This window comes from Callospermophilus lateralis, chromosome 10, assembly GCF_048772815.1.
Source record: "Callospermophilus lateralis isolate mCalLat2 chromosome 10, mCalLat2.hap1, whole genome shotgun sequence".
Lineage (NCBI taxonomy): Eukaryota > Metazoa > Chordata > Mammalia > Rodentia > Sciuridae > Callospermophilus > Callospermophilus lateralis.
Genome location: NC_135314.1, coordinates 77,096,564 through 77,119,238, shown reverse-complemented (window position 1 = coordinate 77,119,238; position 22,675 = coordinate 77,096,564). Strand labels below are relative to the sequence as shown.

Below are 22,675 nucleotides of genomic sequence, written 5' to 3'. Positions count from 1 at the left end.
AAACAATTTCCCTTCATATTTTTATGCAGCAAATAAATATTTGTATACTCTACCAACACAGAGTAAATGCAAAAAGTATAAAGTCACTTTGCTTAGGGAGCTTAAACTTTAGTTTGAAATAAAAGGCAGAGAATCTTGAGAATTAAATAAAAATATGAGTGCTAGCTGTACACAATGGTGTATCTGGTAATCCCAGCTACTTGAGAGGCTGAGGCAGGAAGTTCCATCACAAGTTCAAGGCCAGGCTGAGCAAATTTAGTAAGAATTTGTCTTAAAAAAAAAGGGAGTGGGGGCTAGGAATATAGCTGAGTGGTAGACTGCCACTGGACAAAGTCCCTAGTACTGCAATGAGGATAATAATAAATAAAAATATGAATACTCAAGAAATATTCCTCAATGATAAAGACAGACGTAATCTGGTCCAGGAGTTACTATGAAGACAGAGGTCAATGAAAATCAGGATCTTTTTCTTAATGCAAGACCAAGAAAATTCCTCCCCACACCTTTCCTCATAAGTGAACAAAATAGTTAATATCCTCATTAGTTTCACAGTAGAATATTCTCACACATTTACACATAAGCAGACTATCACTTATTTAAGGAATGTTCTCATTAGAATTAGTATGCCCATTCCAAATGACCGATCTACCTATTTATTAATTGTGAGGCTTTCCAAAGGCTTTAGAACAGTTCCTGAATATCCCCTGAAGGATTTTTAGGAATAATAATAGAAATTGTTCTAAGAAATAATCCTATTGTTTGAAATACATGAGGTGATTTCACATGTTATCTTTTTTAATCCCCAGAAGTGTATTATTGAGAAAATGAGTCACAGGTCACTATAAAGTGACAAATGCATGTTTTGAGCTTAAGTGTTCCAAGTTCGTTTTTCTAATACCCCAGCGGTTCTCACTGAAGTACCAAGGGAACTTTTTCAAAATCATCAGGCCTAACTCACCAGTAATTTTCACCCATAGATGGGGGAAGAGGCAGTAGGGAAGTAGTGCTTCCAGCGGGGAAAAAAAGAATATTTTCATTATCCTTACTGTCACCTCCTCTGAAGTAATAATAGATTTGTTCCTAGTTAAAAAAAAAAAAAAAAAAAAAAAAAAAAAAACTTTGTACGTGGAGCTATGAAACTAGAGAATATTTATGAAGAGATAAGAATAGCATGAGGTAATGTAGTCTTGCTTTCCCTTAAATACCAAATATTTGATGACCTAACTCATAAGTCACCCTCTTATTACACACACCTTATTAAAATGTAAGTAAAAATATAATGTATTCTGAAGATAATCCACTTTAAAAATGTGGGCTCAGGATTTCCAAATATAGCATTCAAGATGAAGTTGAATAAGATTTTTCAGGAGGGTCATTCCAGGCGTTTGCTGGGCTATAAAGTTAAAAACAGTTAGTCTTAGGTGGAAATTCAGAATCACAGCGCACTATTGGAAGAGTATTTAATCTGAACAAGATCTTTCCATCTGAAAAATAATTTAGTTTTATAAAATAACAACTATTTGTAAAGGATAAATCTGTCTTAGACATCCTATGTTAGATCTAAAGGTGTTTTCTTATGTTTTCTACATATAGAGTAGCCCTTGAAAACATCTTTAAGATGACTTTTAACCCATTTGGCATGTGTTTAAATGTTTATGTGCCAACTCATTTTACACCATAGGTTACTTTATCTGTCTTGAAATTATTTCTTCCTGGGCTTCTGTGATCCCTTATGCTACTGTGTTTCCTCTATTCCTCCGAGTGTTTTTTCTGTAGCCTCCCATCTCTTTTCATCTCTTAAATGTGCATAGTTCCTAAGGTTAGTTTAGTCCCAGCTCTCTTGCTTGTCATCCATCTCTGGATCATCTTGTTCTTCTTGGCTTCAGCCAGCGGTGTGTTGCAGCCAGCTCCTAAAAACCACTTGTGCACATCTCCTCTCCTCTTTATTCAGTGACCATCAAATCAGTAGTTAAAATTGGCCAAGGTTGGTAATATTTACACTACAGATATCACAAAAGTTTCAGATTAGGGCTTTATTTATGTATTAATTTATTTGTTTCTGACAGCTAGTTTGACAACACAAAACTGGCATCAACCTTGAGGTATACTTCACCAATTCTCAAACCTTTGTCTCACACTTTGTGAGCTCCAACCATTATTTCCAGTTGATTTCAGGCCAGCTCCTCTTGAATGCCCAAATGGAACTCATTATCTTCCCCCAAAGCAGCCCTGTGCTTCTCTAGCCCATGGTTTGGCCAATGGCCCCACTGTTCTCCTGTCATCCTTGCAGAAAGCCAAAACTTTCCTCTCCCTTGTCCACCATATCTAATTAACTGGAATGTGTATGTCTCTGTCTTGTTTCATAACGATTTAAATTAGCTCAGCAAAACATATAATAGGACAGGACAGAATACTTTCTCTTATAATGATAGTAAAGGAAAAGAATCTGAGTGAAGGAGAACAAAGCACCAGAAGGACAGATGAACTCACAAGTGAGATGGGTACACAAAATACATGCCATGAAGTCCAGCCAGCCCCATGCTGCTGATTGCTTCAACACCCAAAAGTGCTTTAAGTCTATCTTTTCTGGCAATTCAATATCATGGTTCTCTGCCCCCACACTTATCCCTGTCTCATACTCACATTCATTTTCCATACTGCTTCCAAAGAGATGATTACAAACTGGATTCTATCACACTATCTTCCCCTGGGCTTAGGAACTTTCAGTAGTTTTCCAGGCCTGTGGGACAAAATCCAATCACACATCCAGAGAAAACCTTTTTTGTCTCATTCTTTAGGATTCAGCTTTCCTATCATTACTCTATGAAGCCTTCCCCAGCTCCAGAGATACTTCTGCTGTGTACATATATCTTTCATATAATTGATTCCGTTCACAGTTGTTGAATACCAGCTTTATGCCACAAATTTCACTGAGTTTTGAGGAAAGAAAATAAGGCAATGCTTGAGTTTTAAGGGCCTCACCTGTAGTTGAGAAAATATTTTAAAAATTATAGATGGAGTTATAACCTCCACACCACTGGAGAGTGTGTTACACAAAAATAGCAAGGAGAGAGGCACTCTCATATTCAGCACAAATCACATTCTCCTGTGATTATTACTAGTTTGTCTCTCCCACAGGAATGGGAGCCATGTACATACCCAGTGCCACAGGGGGAGTATAGAGTAAATGTGCAATAGGAACTGTATGTTGGATGGATGTGTGGATGGTTGAGTGAGTAGGTGGATGGAAGGAAATTGCAACAACTGCCTAAAACTGTTTAGAAATTTATCAGCAAATTCCAGTGATCCAAGGCAGGGGACATAGCCCAGTGGTAAAGCGCCTCTGGGTTCAACCTCTAGTACTCTCCTCCCACACACACTGCAACTCCAGTGATTCTTGTCTTCTTTCCTTCTATTACCAATTTTATTTAGAGTTGGGTGAGCAAAGATGTAGGAATATGTGAATATGTATATCCTTACAGTGTGCTGCCTTGGGAACTCCTCCTTGTAGTTCAGAGAATCTGTTGGCCTTCAGGGAGGAGCTCAGGGCCTCCCCTTTTCAGTCAGCCCTTTGCTAAACACATCAAAGAAGTCTGTCACTTGATGGTTCGTTTGCTTTACAGTTTGCCAGAGGCTTAGGCGAAAGGTCCCAATTAAAAGATCTGTGTTGTTTCTGTGGTCTCTTGCTCAATGGTAAGGGGAGACTCCCCAGGGCTTCGTCACATCTCAGAACAATACAGCCAGTTAATATGCTAGATTAAAACAAAACATGCACACCATGCTAAAACTTTATAGTTCAGTTTCACACATAGTCCAGTTCCCTCTATTCTCTGAAGGCCTTCGTTCATGCTAATATAAAGATGTCTCTAGACTCTAGAGCAGTGGTTATTTCTCCTGGGTTAGAAAAGAAAGAAGAGAAATACCAGAGTCTACCTTCAGAGTGTTATTGGCCCTCAAGGAGGCCCAGGCATCAGTATTTTTTGAAAGTGCTCCAGTTGATCCTAATACGTAATCAGGATTGAAAACACTGCCATAGAGTCAGGACCAGAAAACTTAAGTTACACTCAGCATGGAATTTACTTCATGTGCCTCCCTCTTATCCTTCACATCTGGCCTGTTTATCACCTTCTCAGTTGATAATCTCAGTTGATCTTGATTTAAGTAGGAAGACACTTGACCAAAGGGGCTTCCCCCATACCCTGTCACTCAGAGCATTTCCCACAATCTGAAAATAGCCTATGTGTTTATTTGTTTTCTTCTTTATTATCTATCGCTGCTACTAGGAACATCATATTCTATTTATTTGCATTTATCATTAAGCTAAAAATATATATGACTGTTAGTAGGCTACAGCATAGGAGGGAAGAAGGAGCTGAAAGGAAGAGTCAAAGCAGATGGAAGTTTGAAGGGAGGAAGACCCATACTTCAAAAAGGGTCACAGAATGCCTTTGGTAGATGATGCAAATCAAGACATAGTTATAAACTGAAGTGTCACCGATTGGTTACCCTTACTACTAAAATATATAAAATGAAATTCACAAAATATTTCTTGTAAAAAATTGAAACAATACTGCTAAGAGTGAAAATTCTAACCCTCTTTTCCCAGAGTAATTATTGTTTACGGTTTAGTATTTAGCATTTGAAGCATCTTATAAGGTATACAGAAATAATGTACAGGTTGATTAAAAAGGAATTGAGTGCTTCCGAAGGCATATTACTCAGTAACTATGTTGTATATATGTGTGTAAGTTAAAGCCTGTAGTTGTCTTGGACAAGATACCTGTAAGGGGTAGCTCACTGATTTAGTGCAAACCATGTTTTTATAAGATAATCTAGTTCATGAATGTTAGTTTTTTCCAAGTATTCAATTCCCTTTGAATTACCCTGTATTTGTCTCTCTCTTCTCTCCCTCCTCCACACCCATTCTCTCTCTCTCTCTCTCTCTCTCTCTCTCTCTCTCTCTCTCTCTCTCCTGAAATGGGGTCTTATTTTACCTCCTTTTAATGAAAGTTTGTAATTTTAGGTTAGTTCTCCTCCTGGAATGTGGCTTAGACTTAAAAATGGTGTTAACTGGTGATAAGTTTTGTAGTACCTTCAATACCTCTCACTTTATCACAGTTTAGCTATTTAGGCATATATGTAATAGCCTTTTCCAGTTTTTATAACTAAAGTTTTATTGGGATGCAATTATGCTCATTCAATTACATGTTGCCTATAGCTCTTTCTATGCTGCAGTTGGCAGAGGTGAGTAGTTGCAGCAGAGCCCACATAACCCACAAAATCTAAAATGCTTATTATCTGGCCTTTTACCTGGTAAGTTGACTTGACCCCTATCCTAATTGATGAAAAAAAATTATACTATCAATAATCAATCAGAACAAACCAATTAAGCCTAGTATATAAGAATGGTGATTCTGGGGTTTTACGTCTCTAAAATTATACACATCTGATTACTTTTGGTAGGAAGAGAGTCACCCACAACATTGGTAAAAGGTGGAGTGGGATGGGAATAGGGAGGCATGTTCCATCTAGTTGAGTCCTGTCTTTCTGTCAGGCAGATCACATCTTCTCCCTTTCTCTATCTTATCCCCTCTCAAAAGGAACAGTGTTTGTTGGAGATGTGGCCAAAGCTTTCAGAATACCTAAGGTTGGAGCCTTTGAATTTAAACCGGTCTGCCCTGTCTTTGCTGCCAAGCTTCATAAATCATTTGGCTGAACAATTAAAGGGCTGGGTGCCTCTTGAATGCTGCTCCAGGTGCATGGGGGTAATCCCCACCCCCAGCTGCTCAGCATGCAAGGTAGGGGACCCCACACAGTGTCAGCTATGAGGGAAGCACCATGAGGCATTTGGTTTTCATCTCCACAGGGCTTGTCTGTTTTCCCCCAGTCCCAAGTTTTGTTGGAAACACCCTCTCTGGAGATTCCATCACAAATCTTCTAGTGATGGGTGTCTGATTGTTTGTGTTGGCCAGCTCTGGAAAGGTGCTGTGCCACTGCAGATGGAAAACATTATGAGGGAGGCCCACTGGACTAAGCACCTCTTCTTTACTGTATACAGGCCTATATCTCATTAAAGTTCTTCCTTGTGTGGCAAGCTAATAATGTGTGTACTCGCAAGTTGTTATATTTTGTGTAAATCATGCAAAAGCTGCTGAGTTTGTTTTAGAATTAGAGTTTAGAGCATCCCTTTTAAACTATGAATTACTATGGTTTATTTTTGCATCTTTGCAATTCCTTTTAGTTCAAAATACTGCCTCTACAGAAAATAAGTGTTAATATATTATATTCCCTGGTAAACATTTGCTTTTAAGCTTCTGTGGTTTAGACTAGAGTATCCCTATAACCTCAGATGTTAACATTCACAATTTCTAGATCCACCAGTTCCTACTTGCCACTTCTTGCCTGCTTTTATAAGATTTGTATCAAGCTACACAGTCTCCTGGTAATTCAGAGTGAAATAAAGGGATCCTAAAATCTGAGTGACCTAGATAACTAGGAAGAAATAAAGCTGATTTTGTGCCTGAAGTTTCAACTAAATGCTTATCTGCCCATCGTATGGGTGTGATTGGCCTGGATTTTTAATGATTAAATTACAGGGCTGAGAGGGACCTTGAAGATCTTAGGATTGTACACATGTGGAAAAGGGGTCTTATAGACCTTTAGTCCTTCAGACCAGGTGGCATAATCTATAGTTGCACATCCCACCCATAAGACTTCCCCTCTACAGCATTATTTAAACAAAAGGAAATACCAGATGCTTCAGTTGGGGTTCATATTGCTTTCTCTGATGCATATGTGTATATTCTGAGACTCTCTGCTTTCTGCAAATCAGACATTCTTGCTGGATTGCATCAGAGTCCAGGCGACATGATTGATGAATAAAGGGCAGAGGAGGAATGACGTAATGGCTCATGTGGCGTTTACCTGTGAATTATCTCTAGCTGTGTACAACTCGGTGTCTGTGTGACTCATGCACTGAGGTACTGCCATCCCTGTTATTCAGCACTATAGCCTCACACTTACCTCACCCTATGTTTCTCTCCTTTACTTGCCAGATCTGATTAAAAGCACTTTTGTATTAAGCTCATGTTTATGAAGCCATAACTGGACTTTGTACCAATGACCATGTGAAGAAAATAAAAGAATGTTAGGACAAGCAAATTTAAATTGACCAGAGCAGCTTGATGTCTGGTTATCAACTTAAGTTGTTCAGTCAGTTCATACTTTCATAGCACCCACTATGTGCCTTCCTCTGTCAGTTTTTTCTTACCTTCCATGGCTATTTTGTCTCTCAACTTAGGATCAACAAATTCACACCAAATAAAAACATGCGTTTTTAAACCTCAAAGCAACCCTGTGAAGCAGTTACTGCCAGTACCATTTGAGAGGAGGCTCACTTAGCTAATGTCAGAATTGGGATTGCAATCCTTATCTCTTGATATCAACTACAGTACTTTTTCCATTATCACAAATGTCTTTAATCTATGTACTCAAGAAGTTTTTGCAAGTTCTCTTAGGGTGATGTTCATATTTGATTTATGATCTTCACACTTATCTAATGTCTATCCTTGTGATGCCAAAAGCAAAGAGAATAGGACTAAGCATGTTTACTGGACAATAACCACTCAAGTTCTCAAGTGGAGTTGCATCATAGAAATCCTAAACTTGTATATGTTCATCTACACCTGCTCAACAAATGAATGTCAGAAGAGAAAAGAGTCAAAATGTTACCTGTGCAGACAAGTCTCCTCAAGGTGTATCCAATTGAGTCTGTACCTAGGAGTGTTCCTGAGAAGGAAGATGTATATTGATTTTTCTCAGTTCACGTCTGTTCCTGTGTGTCTCTCAGAGTAAGCATCTTGCTTTGCTCAGAGTGGTATTATTTTGTACAACATGTATCCTAAACACAAGCCAAATGTTCCATCTTTTTTTTCTACATTTTTATTGGTACATTATAGTTATACATAACCATTCTTTCTTTTATTCAACCAAAGACAGTAATTTGTGCCAAAGCTCAAGGGTAAAACCACCTGGGTTGGGCTTACTGAGAGAGTCCTGCATGAGGCCTTCCTAGGGGAGTGTTAAGGTAATTTTGACACAAATTGAGGAGTTTTATTTTTTCCTTACATATTCCCTAAAAAAAAAAAATTAAAAACTTAAACCCCAATAAAAATTAGCTCCTGCAGGATGATATTGGGTTGCATATAATCAAGAAGGGGATTTTTGTTTAGGTATACTAAAACTATCTTCAGCTCCAGAATATTTTGTATATTAGCAACTAAGCATGTCTTCCATTTTCTGTATGTTGTGAAAGACTAGAAGTATTCATACTGAGCAAATCAAGTATTCATTGTGTCCATAAGAGAACTGTGTTACCACTGAAACCAAGGGGAAAAAATTAACAAAAGTGAGACATGAAGTGAGAAAACTCCATTAGATTTAGTTACTGATAACCTTTGAAAGAATAGTCATAGTCAAAGTCAGAAGCAAGATGCAAATAATTATTGACCATCATCTAACATCAGGACAAGAGTGATCAGCAGGATTTCATGAAACTCAAAAAAAGACTTGGAGAAAGAGATGGCACAGGAATTGAGGTCTGAAGTCTGGGATTGGATGGTTATAGTACCCAAAAGGTAAGATTTGGAGATCTAAAAGCAGAAGTACTGATGTCATCAAGGAACTCTGAATTTCTAAGCCTAAGAGTCTCTCTATGGCACAGGTGGGGAAGTTTTGGCCATTGAGAGAAGACAGGCAGGACAGTTATTGGCAACTATTAGCAGATTCTTTTTAGTCTCACACCCATTAAGTGTTGGATATCACTTTGGTTACCTTTCTAAGTAGTTAGGTTTTCAGTTGGTTGCAATTTGGAGAATTGAAGCTAGCTCTGCAAGGCTGTTACTGGGCTGGAGAGGAGGGGTTGACAAAATATAGTGTATAGGACATAACCAAAAGGCTAGTAAACATTCAGTCTCATGAATAGAAAACCAGCCCATTCATAATAACAAATCTCATCTCATTCAAGGAAGTGGAGTTGCAACCAGGTCACCTCCCTTTCTTTCCTGTATTTGTATAGCAACTTACAACAATTTCATTGTTGAAAGTGAAATCTTATTGGCAATTATTTTCTTTTTCTCATGTTGCTCACTTAGTATTTTTGGCTCAACATTCGATGTGAACTAAAGAGACTGCTTTACTACTGTCACTAGGAGACAGGCTGTCTGTGGTTGAAGCTGGGAAGCCAGGGAGCTCAATTTAGGATGGGATCTCAGGAGTGGTTCCTCTGCCCCCAATATATAAGAATCTCATTGGATTCTTATTAAAACTGTAAAATTCCAGGGCCCAACCCTAGACCTACTAAATATGAGTCCATGATGAAATATGCATATTATTAGCATTGCTGGGAATTCTTATGAAGCCTCTGGCTTAGGAAATGTGAGTCTGATATAAAATCTAGTGAAGTAACCTTTTGACAGATCAAATTCTTATCATTTTAAAGTTAAATTTTATTATACAAAATATGATTAGATTAGGAATATGTATTTAACAAAAACTTATAAAGCTATGAAAATTTTGAAATACAAGGTACATGCAAAAGTTAGCAGTAGTAATGAAAACTCTTGAGTATGAGGAAAAGGAGATTGTTATAAATTCCAAAAGTTTTTGTGCCTTATAAAATTTCTATTATTTCCCAAAGAGAGAAAGGAGGGAAGAATGAAGCAATCACCAAGGTAGATCCCCAAGGTAATAGAATTGAACAAACAAATAGGGTTTGTTTCCTTCCTTCCTTCCTTCCTTCCTTCCTTCCTTCCTTCCTTCCTTCATTTATTTACGGTACTGGGGCTTGAACCCAGGGGTACTTAACTACTGAGCCACATCCCCGCCCTTTGTATTCTGTTTTGAGACAGGGTCTCACCAAATTGCTTAGGGCCTCACTTTGTTGCTAAAGGTGGCTTGGAACTTGCAGTCCTCCTGCCTCAGCCTCCCAAGTCATAGGGATTACAGGTGTGGCCACTGCATTCCAGTGGGGTATATGATTCTAGGAAACCCTCCAACATTAGCCATTATCCAGAAAGTCCTTAGACATAGAAGTCTGGATAAACTTTGCTAGAGGTCAGGGCAGTAATAGAGACTGACTCCAATTTTATTGCCTCTAATAAGAAAAACCGCAGAAATACCAACCCCAACTCATGTTTCCCCCAGCTCTCATCTGATCTTTAGCTCTTGGTCCTTGCCATGTGACTCCTAGAATTTGCTACTTAAGAAATTAAAGCTAAGAGCAAATGTTTCTGACTATGTTTTGAATCAGATAATCAAATTAATAATTATAGCATGTCAGCCAAACTAAACAAGCATTCTTGATGGGTAGAATCCTGCATTGTCTTGAGTTATTTGAATACTTAGCCACTGTAAACTTTTTTTAAGTTAACCATCTTTAATATGCATGTGAAGGATAAGAAAAAAAAAAAACTTGTTTTAAAAGTATTTTTATTTGGTCTTATTTTAGGTACTTTTTGTCCAAAACATGAACATATTCATCTTCATAACTCTTTCAGTATTTCCTGGCTTACTTAGTACCTTAGCTGGTATTTTCCATATGAGGTTTACACCATCTTGTGGCCTGTAATTTTCATTGATGTGCTGTGTTTCTGTGTCCTTGGCATTTATTAGCCTATTGGCAGATGTATGAACTTGGAAGAAAAGGAGAAATCACCTGTCGTTTTTATTTTTTTATTTTTTATTTTTTTGCTCTAAAGGACTGTATTTTTTTTCTGTTTTCTTCATGACCATAATAGTGATAGGAGTCTCTCAGATCTACCCTTTACAAAATCTTTTGTTTGTCAAATTGAAAATATCTTATTGTCTGAATTTTTCATTTGACTAGATGACCATGTAGCACAAAGCCTAATTGACATGTCCACAAAAATTATTTTTGCTATGGTTCATCGATCCATTTTATGTAAAATATCAAATTCTAGAAGTCCATGTTTGTAGATCTCCCACCACATAAACAAAGGGAGAGAGAGAGGGAGAGAGGGAGGCAGGAAGGAAAAGAGAGAGAGACAGATAATAAGAGAAGCCAAATCATGAAAGGTGCCAATGTCTAGTAAAGACAAACCAATAAGACAAACTAAACCAATAAGAGATCCATTATGCAATGAAGAAGAAAGTTAGAGACAAGCATGTACTCTCACTTGGATGGCTGAAGTAGAGAGACCCAGAATTGGCCCAGAAAGATACAGATATTTCCCCAATTGCAATTCATAGCCAACCACTAAAGTACATTGAATCAAACAAGTGCTTCACATCTGATAGAAGCCAGAGTGTTATATACACAAAACAGGTCTTGTTGTTTTCACTTCCTACTATTGAGAATTATAATATAGACTTGACAGGTATTGTTGGGAAAGATATATTAGTTACCCAGAGCCAAAAGCAAATTGGCAAGAACTAGACGCTTAGGGAAGAGAACCGATTCTGGTGACCTGCCACCCATTGTTTATTGCATAGCATCTGGCTATACATTTTCGAAGTAGTTAGGTTTCAATTGCAGTATGGGAAACTGAGGCCTCCCTTTGGGATATAGAAGTTGGGTATTATCTTTCCCCCAGCACAACTTTGCCTGGGACCTATACATAGGGTGTTGCCCTCCTCTAAGTTGGCATAACATTTTCCACCTTCTTATGTTTATACTAATATAATTATAATAAATTGCTACTGCTCTTGGAGATAATCTCTTCTCACATCAGGATTTAAGGTTTTCAGTAAGGCTGCTTAAGCAGTGGGAAGGAAGGAGCCTTTCCATAATATTAAGGTCATTTCCGATAAAGGTGACTGTTCTACCCCTCCTTCCCAATTAGGTTCCCTGCCAGCAATAGCATAGATGTGAGCTGGTGCCAGATGTTTTAATACCATAAGGACTAACTTGATAAAGTCTATGCATGGCAAAGAAAAAAAACAGCCAAAGGTTCCCAAACTGAAATTTCCAAAATTTCCATATGAGATGAAGCCAGGGCACCCTTCCTCTAAGTGTTACCATGTGTTTGCTGTCGTTGTTGATATCCTACAATTCTCTTTCCCCAGTGCTTCTGGAGATTAGTAATTACAGGAAGTGCTGGTTATGTCAAGATGGAAATCTACTCTAACTGCTGAGAATTTGGTCATTGACAAGAAAGACAATGGCAAAGATTGAGAACAACTGTGGGATTAATACTCTGATATTTCCAAATAATTTCTAAGTAATTATTGGTCAGTTAGTCATCAGCATTCAGGGTTGTACTTAATTTTCCCATTAATGTTTTGCATATGTTTGCTAGCCTTGATTCCCTTGCTATTAGAAACTCCAGACTAAGAGAATTGTTCTTACTGTGGCCCTTGTATTTTACCTGGAGAACTAGCATAGTGTTGACAATTAAACATTGATGTAGTTGAAGCAAAATCCTTTTATAGATTCCTGGGCATGAGACAGATTAATCAATAATTACAAAGTACTTGGAAAGTTTAGAAACCTGGAACACCTATAAGTATAGGAAAGAGATATTTTTCTCCAATGCTGATTTTTAAATTTCATATGAAATGATAGTCTTAGCCTCAATATCCCCAAAACTTTTACCATAGTTGCTAATGAATAATATAATTAAACAGTCTGCAGTAGAATCAAAAGGGAAAATTCTCTGAATGAGAATTCAAATTAAATGCAGTGACTGAGTTTATTAAGGCCTGTTTTTACTTATTACTCAAAAGTTTTGCCTCCTGTTTGTAGAAATTAATGGATTTAACCAAATCTACAACACTATCAAGAATATAAGATTCTTCATTCAGTTTATTTTCCTGTTATCCTGAAATACAATGTCAGCTAATAAAAATTTTCACATAATTTTTTAGAGGAAGTTAAGAATTTACAATAGTAGTAATAATAATGATAGCATTGAAAGCAGGAATTAGATTGTCTGCCCCCGTTAGCAACCTGAGCAGTTAAAGACACTAATGGACCATGAAAACTGGAGGGCTGGGGCAACTGTGGGTCAGAGACTAACATACATAGGCAAGCATAGTACAGGGAAGCCTTTCATCACCTCCACCACATTGAGCCTTTTCTCTTAACAGAGCAAACTCTTAATTTCCCCAGGTTGTTAATCTGGCACCTTTCAAGAACATCACTATACACTTTGGAAAATAAAAAAGCAAACAGTCAAAACATCTAGTGTTAAGGGGAAAGAAAATCAACAGAGGAAATTACAGTAGCACTTGATACACTGGCACCTTTTTCTTGAGTCATAGAAGGTGAAGGTTTTTGAAAGTTTGCACTTTTGACACACTCTCTTTAAGACAGTAGCCAGAGGTCTTGAGAAAGAAAGTGCCATGAATATTCTGTCACAGTTCAACTGCGGCCTTAAATGCATGTATATCCACATTGTCAAAACTGACCTCCCAAAATACAAATAAAAGCCAAGTGACTTGAATGTAAACACCACTTTCTTTCATCATTTCTTTGGCTCTGTGTTTACCATTTCCTTTCTAAAGGAATTAGTGTTTCCTGATCTGGTATAGTTTGTTTGGGGATAATTCATCTACCATATGTTTTCATATATCAAGGATTGAATACAATACCAAGTTCTCATCTTTCTCTTTCTTATTTTTAGGTAAGTCATCTGATTCAAGTGACGTTTCATTTGATGGAATTTTCCATTTGGTAAAGTATTACTATTTTTATCAAATAATGTAAACTGTCATTTTTATTATTTCTTAATCTGTGTTTTCCAACAATATTGACCTTAGTAGTGTACCCTCTCTGGAAGACCAAAATAGGGGGAGTATGGGAAACAAAGGAAAAAACATAATACTGAGTATATTTACATGTCAAAAAGCACTTTTAAGGGGCTGGAGCTCTGTAGCTCAGTAGCTTAATGGTAGAGTGCTTGCCTAGCATATGTGAGGCACTGAGTTCAATCCTCAGTACCACATAAAAATAAATAAATAAAATAAATTGTCCATCTATAACTATATATGTGTGTGTGCATGTGTGTGTATATATATATATATACACACACACACATATACATATATATCACTATTGAAAGAAACATACCTCATTTAGCTATTTTTCATCAATTTTGCCATTTAGAACTTCAGGAGCTTTCCTTGTAATTGGAAAGATTGGGTTTACTTCAGAGAATCCAACCAAATTTACAGTGATGACTTCTGATTGTCTTTGGTGAAAATCTGATATTCCTATATTGCTACACATGTTTGAGGCCTTTCATGGTTTCGTATGAAATTTTTTTCATTTCTATAAAAAATGTTATTAAATTTTTGGTAAGTCTTACTTGAATCTTCAAATCACTATGAGTAGTATAGACGTTTTATCATTTGAAAGATTTTCTTTTGAATCATATGTTGTCTTAAAATATTTGTTCATTTTAAAACACAGCTATTTGATAGAAGAAATAGAAAAACACAATTTTAGAAATACAAACTGAAGATTCTGTGGGTGGAAGGGAAGAAATAGATACATCATAACAACAAAATGACTTTCCCTGGTAGTTCTGGATTGTTTCACTAGCTGAATCCTAGCAATTTTTTTTTCTCTCTCTCTTAGAGGTCTGCTTCTCTTTGTATAGCACTAAATAGCTATTGATCTACTGAGTAATAAGCAACCAAAACCTAAAATCCCTGGTTTGAGCTATAGTTACCATACTGCATGATGATCTCCACAATTCCTTTCTAAAACTGTATAGCCTTCGCACAACATCTTCTTTTGAGAAATGCCTTTTTAGTCAGCTCCTTTGCCCATTGTAAACAGGTGGTTTTATTGCTGTTGCATTTGAATTTTCTAGCTATTTTGGATATTAAACCTTTATCACATATTTGGTTCACAAATATTTTTTTCCCATGTTGTCTCTTAATCATTTTATTGAGTATTTCTTTTGCTATACATAAGCTTTTTTAGGTGATGCAATCACCTAAATTTGTCTTTTTTTTTTCTTAGCTGTGTTTGTGTGGTCATATTAAAAATAAATCACTACTTAGATTAGTGTCAAGAAGCTTTTTACCTATGTTTTCATCTAGTACTTATATAGTTTCAAGTCTTTGATGCATTATGAGTTGTTTTTTATATATGATATGAGATAAAGGTTTAACTTCATTCTAAATGTGGATGTATTGTTTTTCCAACACCATTTATTGAAGAGTCTGGACTTTCCTCATTTTGAGTTCTTGGCATTTTAAGCAAAGATCAATTGGCTATAAATGTGTTGAATAATTTTGGGGCTCCCTATTTTTCTCCATTGTTCTATGTCTAATTTTATGGCAGTACTACGCCCTTTTGCTTAGTGTAACATTATAGTATATTTTAAAGTTAGGTAGTTGTGATGCTTCCATCTTTTTGCTCAAGATTGTTTTGGTTATTTGAGGCCTTTCATGGTTTCATTTGAATTTTTTTCATTTCTATAAAAAATGTTATTAAATTTTTGGTAAGTCTTATATTGAATCTTCAAATCACTATTAGTACAGACGTTTTAACAATATTAGTTCTTCTCATCAATGAGCATGAAGGTCTTCCCATTCATTTGTGGAACAATGTTTTTAAGACATTTTTAGGGCTGGGGTAGCAGTGGAAGAGGACTTACTTGCCTACCATGTGTGAGGCACTCAGTTCAATCCCAATACCACAAAGAGGAAAAAAAAAAAATTCAGTGTCAAGTATATGGCTTCTAGAATTCTTACAGTCTTTGAAATTTGATGCTAAGATTATCGAAGCAAAAGTGTCCCTACAGAAGAGAAATTTCTCTTAAACTCTCAGTGCAGAGGAGTGTGACACAAGGAAACTGGCTTGAGTGCTACACATTATATGAAATTTTATTTTCTGAGTAATATTTCTGATTCAGTAATCACCCTGTTTAGTGGCCATACAAGTTTTCTTATTCCCTGGAAAGCCTTACTGTAATGAGAACTGTTCTAGTATATCTTGTACCTTGTAATTTCCTTTCCTAAAATTCAGTTACATTTAATGTCTTTGTTTCCTTGATGTAACCTTTTAAAAGCCTTGTATCTGCGTTTATGTTATTGTTCATACTCTCTTTTGATTTCACATAATTCTTTGCTATTCTTCCAATAAGTCATTTGTAGATATTCCTAAACCTGGAGCATCTCACTTAAAACCTAGTACTGTGGCCTCTTAGAAGACAAGTTTATTAGCCAGAAGCTATACATACCCTAAGCTCAAAACTGTACAAGTTTACACTAGATAACCAAAAAATATTTTCTTTTCAATCACTGAATCCAAGGGGGGCGGGGGGGACAGATGCCACCACCTCAAAACAGAATGATTCTTAAGGCTCTGGGTACTTTGAAGATCTGAAATAGCTCAGGGCATGCAAGACTCAGCATAGCTTTGGACATTCTCTTCTGAAGACACAGAAAAGGTAGTTTCTTTTGCCAAGGCCTAAAAGACATGAATAAATTGGCAGAAAGGCAACATCATTCAGTCTACTCTTGCCAAAAGGAATTGCATCCTGTTGAAAGTTAAAAATAATTGACAACATTTTAAAAATGGTCTTCAGGTTCTTAAGGTGTGTATTTTTAGTAGTCTAATTTAAAAATTGCCAATCCAGTATACATGTTACTATTTGCTTAGTAAGAGCTACTTTGTTAGAAGATAGTAAATGATTTTAAGTTTTCTTAGTACCAGTGTGCTTTACTTTTCAAGGTGTGTAGATTGCCTACACCTCAAATCCCAATGCAGAATTCCCCAGCTTACTGCTTTCACGTACAACATTAGAGGATATGTTTGTCCTTATGTCACTGCCTTTTAAGGTATCAAACACTGTAGACTCTCCTTATACTATAGTGAGTTCATACTTTAGAGTTGGTTAAAAAGGGAAACTCCAGTTTTTGTACCATCAACCACATCCCCTTTGGTTCAAATTCAGCATCTTTACTCCAAAAAATAAAGCTTATGATGTGAAGCATTGGACAAGAAGCTTCTAAAGAAAAGGAATCCTTCTCAGAATTTGAGAATTGCCTCATAGGAGAAAAAAAAATTCTCAACACATTTTGTTTGACTCAGAGAAGCTGAGTGTCAGAAAGAACAAAGAAGCAGGAAGGGAGTTATCCTGAGCTCTGGAATTTGAAGCCAGAGCTGCACTGTGGCTCCACAGTAAATGTTTTATCAAGTGTTCTTGTTGCTGGTTCTTTTAAAATCTAAGAAGAGACATGAAGATCTAAAATCAATATCCAGTGAACCCCCCCTTTCTCTGCCAACCCTTTTGCATTCTAGGAACTTCAGAGAGTTCTGGGGATTCCTTAAGTGATTAATGAGGAGATTGTAATTCATTGAAACAGTGATTTATAGGTTAAAGGATATCTGATACATTCTGAATTTCTGCCCTTCTTAGTGGAGAAGGAAAAAATGAATAGACCAGATGGTGGGTCCCATTGTTTCTTTTTATGGGGCGGGGAAGGGGAGTCACAGAGATATAATTATACTCATCTCATTTTTTCCACAAAGCATTTGCAGTAGCTTCCAACCAAAATGCGTAATAAAATTCAGATAGTTTTTTTTTATTATTTTAAATAAAAACAGGGAAAACCATAGGAAAGGAATAGTTATAAGAATGAGTTAGTAATCCTACAGCTCTTTGTACTCAGCTGCAATGGAAGTCAGGAACGGTTCTGTACTAAAGAGGACAAGCAGAGCTTTAGTTGGTGCTCCCTCCTTCCATAACCTCAGCTGAGCCAGTGCCAAGTCCCCATCAGCCCTTGGGCTTCACCTGGCCTGTGCATACATTCTAATTCCTCTGGCTCTGCCTGCATGCTTGTTATGGCATGACTCTGCCAGAGGATTCATTCCATTGCTTTGGAAAGACCTGCACTTTCGACGATTGTACATCCCATTACAGAAACAGCATTGAGCATGATTTTGGGAAAATTGCACATGTATCTTATATTGGGCTTGAGTATTCAAGAGGGCTTCAAATATCATCCTTGGTGTATTATTCTTTAGCTTTTCAAGTGTTTCCATAGGATGAGCATAGGTCAGAGACACTCAGAAACAGGTCAAGCACAGGGGAAAGGAAAGTGAGAGGATTCTGTTCTTCCTTATTCCACTAGGATAGGTAGAAAACTTAAGGATCTTTTTCTTCAACCATCATCATTTATTTCCACCATTTGTTCCCATGGTTATTTTCCACTGCCCAGTTGTTATTTGCACTTATTTAAAAACATCAGTGAATGAGCCTCAAGAGGCTCAGTTCTCTAACTGAGGTGCTATACCAGAGACTGAGAATATTCAAGGTTTTGGACTGAAGTCCCACCTCTGAGCTCATACTTTTTATTACACTGTATTTGGCTGAAGATCTGACACTAGATGCACCATAACCATTACAACGTCTGTGCAATTTCTTGCTTTTTAGATTTCTGTGGCACTTTTGCATATTGTTTGATTAGCTATACCTGTCTATGAAATGTAGATCTTTTAACCATTTAGAAAGAAGAGGGTAAAGGGAAAAAGGTAATTGGTGGTAAAGAGATGATCCCTAAGAATGGAAAGTTCACGGATAAAAGTTGTGCTCCTTTCTGGGCCAGGCCAGGTGGTTGGGTGTGGATGTTGTGTGTGTCCCCAATGTAGTCACCCTTGCAGTGGTAATTCTCTCAGTTTAGCCACCACAGAGTATTGTTCTTTGTTTTTCTATAGTGCTTGTCAAAATGCTATGACAACTGGTTGGTTTTATGCAAACAGAGCCTGGCTCTCAAGAGACAGTGTGTCTGAAAGTCAAACATGGATGGCAGCCATTGGCACGCAGAGGAGTCAGAAACCACAGATTGTTTTCTCGTTGGATGAACAGCTTAAAGCAACGTAAAGTTAATTGAAGAATTCCTTGAAAGTGAAGTCAGACTAAAAGAAATGCTCTGAGTCTGTAATTTACTAAATGTGAAAGATCTGTAAGTGGTATTGAGACTAAAAAGTTTTGGGGGGGAAAAGAACATTTTTGTAAACAGATCTGCCTTGCATTATTGCCTAGGCTGTTTTAATTATTTGCTCTAATAATGTAGATCTGCAGAAGAATCTCTAATTAGGTAAGGCTTGATTTATGGAGTTGGCCTCATATAAACCATGATGTCATAGTATGCTGCAGAAAATTACAGGCCTGGTCTCGCTGTTGAAAACTATTATTTCTACCTAGAACTACTCATGCTCTGCCTGTCTTACTCTCAGGAAACCAAAGCAATCTGTGTTCTCTTTTAGAGTGTGCCTTGTGCAGGTAAATTCAACATATACTATTACTTATTAAGTAATTTTACCATATTTTAAAAGGGGAAGGAAGAAAAACTGCAGGGGGAGTGGTGGGAGGCAAAGGGAAAACTCTAGTAGTTAAAGAAATCTTTACTTCTTGGGAACTTGGTAGAGACCAACTTATGATTCTCCACAGAAGTGGATTCATTCTTTCTTTGGCTAACAAATATGTATATGCCAGATTGTCAAAAGTAGTGTCTGTCTGTCCTTCTCTCCTGTAATCCTAGCTTCATTATCCACCCTCCCTCCCCAGCCACTTTCTGGAAAGCTCATTCAGTGTCATTATTGCCTATTTCATTTGGTTTTAAATGAGCACAGGGCCTCTGTAACATTTTACCATGGTTCTTATTCCCTTTATCATTGCCCTAGAAGCCTTGGGAGGGCCAAGGCCCTCGCTTTTATTATTGGTCTGCTGATTACAATTACTGACATTTTTCTTAGATTAATTATACCTTAATGATTGCATTTTCTATGGTTTCCCATTTCAGCTTTGTTAAATTTTTACTATTATAGATCAAGACCTAGAAAGAATCCTCCTAGACTTATACAAGTTGTTTTCCTTCCTGTCTTTTATAATCATCTAACCTACATCTACCTTTATAGCTATTTTAAATCATTTGTCTTTTTGAGGCTTCCTCAAACTATTTATTGTACTTTTCATAAGAAATAGTTCCTATGAATTGTCTTATTTAATCTGTTTACAGAATATTTCAATTATGTAGTTACAATAGTTAAATGAGCACAAGCAGGTTTAGAAACAAAACACAATTCCTGAATAGTTTGAAGTACCTGGGGCATATTTGAGAATGGCCTTCTACCCTCCAGTGTTCAGCATATTGGCTCATTCCTGGGTTACACATAAGGCCAGAATTGTAGTTCAGTAATTCAGTACTGGAAGCTTCTGGGTATAGTTTGATTGATGACTGTCTGTCTTGATATATGCTTTACCCATAGTTTTGGTATTACAGTAGTCTCTTTAATCTATGGTTTCACTCTTCCAGATTTGTTATCACAATCAACCGTGGTCCAAAGATATTAAATGCAAAATTCCAGGAATAATTTACAAATTTTAGAAAGCTTGTATTACATTGTTATAATTTTTCTATTTTATTATTAGTCATTGTTGGTAAGCTCTTACTATACCTAATTCATTAAACTTTACCATAGGTATGTATGTATAAGGAAAAACATAGTATACGTAGGGTTCAATATTCTGCACTCAAGCATCCATGAGGCAACTTGGAACATATGCCTCACAGATAAGGAGGGCTTCTATATCAAATAATATGATCTTCTTTGAATTCTGATATGAAAATTGATCCTTCTTTATCATGGAGAGTTGGCAAAGGTCAGGAGATTTGTCCTTTCTATCTATAAATGACCATAGTTATTTAAAAGAGAAAGGCTATATTGAAGGTTTTTCCTGGGTCTGTGGCCTGTTCTCCTGGCCAGTCCACAGCCCCATACTTTTTATGATTACTTTTGTCAATGTAAAGGCAATTTTTAATGGGCATAGGCCTCTAAGACAAAGCTGCTTTGGGATTCAACCAGGATGATAAGATTTTTGATCAGTTTTACAAATCACAAATGCTAAATTTCCTCATACCATTTGGATAGAATTTTTTTAATCACTGTCCTTCTTCCCTATTTTCATTGCTTCCTTCCTACCCTACCCACTTTCAGGAAGGGTTTGATGTTGCCCAGAGTCAAAAATGTTCCTATAACTGTACAGTTAAAAATAAAATCAAAACCATTTAAATATGAAGGTAGAAAAAAGATATTGTACTTAAATATCTTAACATAAGATGGCTTTGCTCTTATTAAACAGTGCATTTAGCTCTGAGCTTCCTGATAGACAAAATGAAACAAGATATTTGGGTTCATATTAATTTTATTTGCTGAAGGAAAACATATCAGTTATTCCATAAAGACACTGTTACCAGGTACTTCATTCTAAGCCAATGATTTATATGTAATAAAGCTGAACAACCATCTATAGCAGGATATTCATATACACATTAATGAGTTTGAAAAGTCCTACCATAGACCATCTCTGATTTTTGTTTATAAGGAACAAAAGTACAGAGAGCAAAAATAATTTGTCAGTCAGCAGACTTGTTGGTTATTGCACAGGGCTGGAGTTAGTGTCCCTTGATACTAACCTGGGCCTTATAGCTCCTTCTCCCAGGTGTATATAGTCAAAGTGGTACTGGACCTAGTGTGGTCCAGCATCTACTTCACTCCTGGGCACTAGGGACACAAACTATGATTTAAGCCTTGGGATTTGGACTTGAGGAAGTTGGAATATGTGCAAGTGGAGTTTCTTCAAGGACCCTCTCTTTTCACTGTGAGGTTGGGCTTTTGCACCAGGTTACTTTCAAATTGCTATGGAAGTAAACTAGGATGATAATTCATAGTAGATGCTCTATTTTTAAATACTTTGTCAAAATTCCCTTTTTTGAGACAAACTTCTGGACAAATTTATGTTGTATTTTTGCTACCGTGAGTATATGAGAGAACATTGGTCAGAGTTCCTAAACTCAAGTTGCATGCAGTAGTCAGGCAGGTACAAAGAGCTGTGTGTCACCCAGAAGGCCAAATGTGAGACAAGAAGGAGCAGGGGTACTCTAATAAACCAAAGGGCCACTGTCTTTTGTGTCCATGGAGCAGCTGTTTCTTAGCTCTAGCTCAATTTTGTCATGTGAAAAATGTAGTTATGCAGTGGACTAGATCTTCCGGTATTTTTGAGAGAAGCTGGAAATCTGGATTATTAAGTTAAATCTCCTGATTTTAAATGTTGGCAACTCTTTTCTTCCACTTGCTCAGGCCAGAAACCTTGGAGTTGTCCTTGACTCCTTTCTTCCTTTCAAAACCCACATCTAATCCATCAGGAAATCCTGTTGGCTCTACCCTCAAAATATATTCAGACTCTGATCACTTCTACGGATCTTTACTGCACTACTACGGAGACTGTACTGCCGGCTCATTCCAGGATTACTGCAGGAGCCTCCTCAGGATTTTCCTTGCTTCCATGCTTTCTTCCCTACAGTCAGAGATCTTATTGAAGCATAAATCAGATCATGTTGCCCCTCTTCTTACAACCCCCCAAAGTCTTCCCATCTCACTCAGCCCGAAAACTAAAGTCCCCCCAGATGTCCCATAAGTCTCTCAGACCTCATCTCTGCAGCCAAGGAGGCCTCCTGCCTGTTCACACAAACATCAACTCATGACCTTTGCTGTTGTTCTCCCCTCTTTCCAAGGATCTCCATGCCCTTTCACCCACTTCAAATGTCATCTTAGTGAGGCTTGCACACACACATTCCTCCTCTTCTCTTCTCTGCTTTGTTTTTCTATCACATATCCTCATCTAATGCACTACAT

At 37.1% G+C, this 22,675-nt stretch overlaps 2 protein-coding genes across 5 annotated transcripts in view; one reads left to right on the top strand and one right to left on the bottom strand.

Moving 5' to 3' along the window:
• The window catches only part of Cmss1 (cms1 ribosomal small subunit homolog), a 319,308-nt gene that overhangs the window by 157,195 nt on the left and 139,438 nt on the right, over window positions 1–22,675 (top strand). The window contains exon 1 of one of the 2 annotated variants that reach the window (XM_076868986.2): window positions 13,654–13,693. The exons of the other annotated variant lie outside the window; for it this stretch is intronic. The gene's annotated coding sequence lies outside the window, so the exon portion shown is untranslated. Of the gene's footprint in view, window positions 1–13,653; window positions 13,694–22,675 lie in introns of those variants that run through there. 2 annotated transcript variants of the gene reach the window in all.
• The window catches only part of Filip1l (filamin A interacting protein 1 like), a 262,508-nt gene that overhangs the window by 153,754 nt on the left and 86,079 nt on the right, over window positions 1–22,675 (bottom strand). The window lies entirely within an intron of this gene.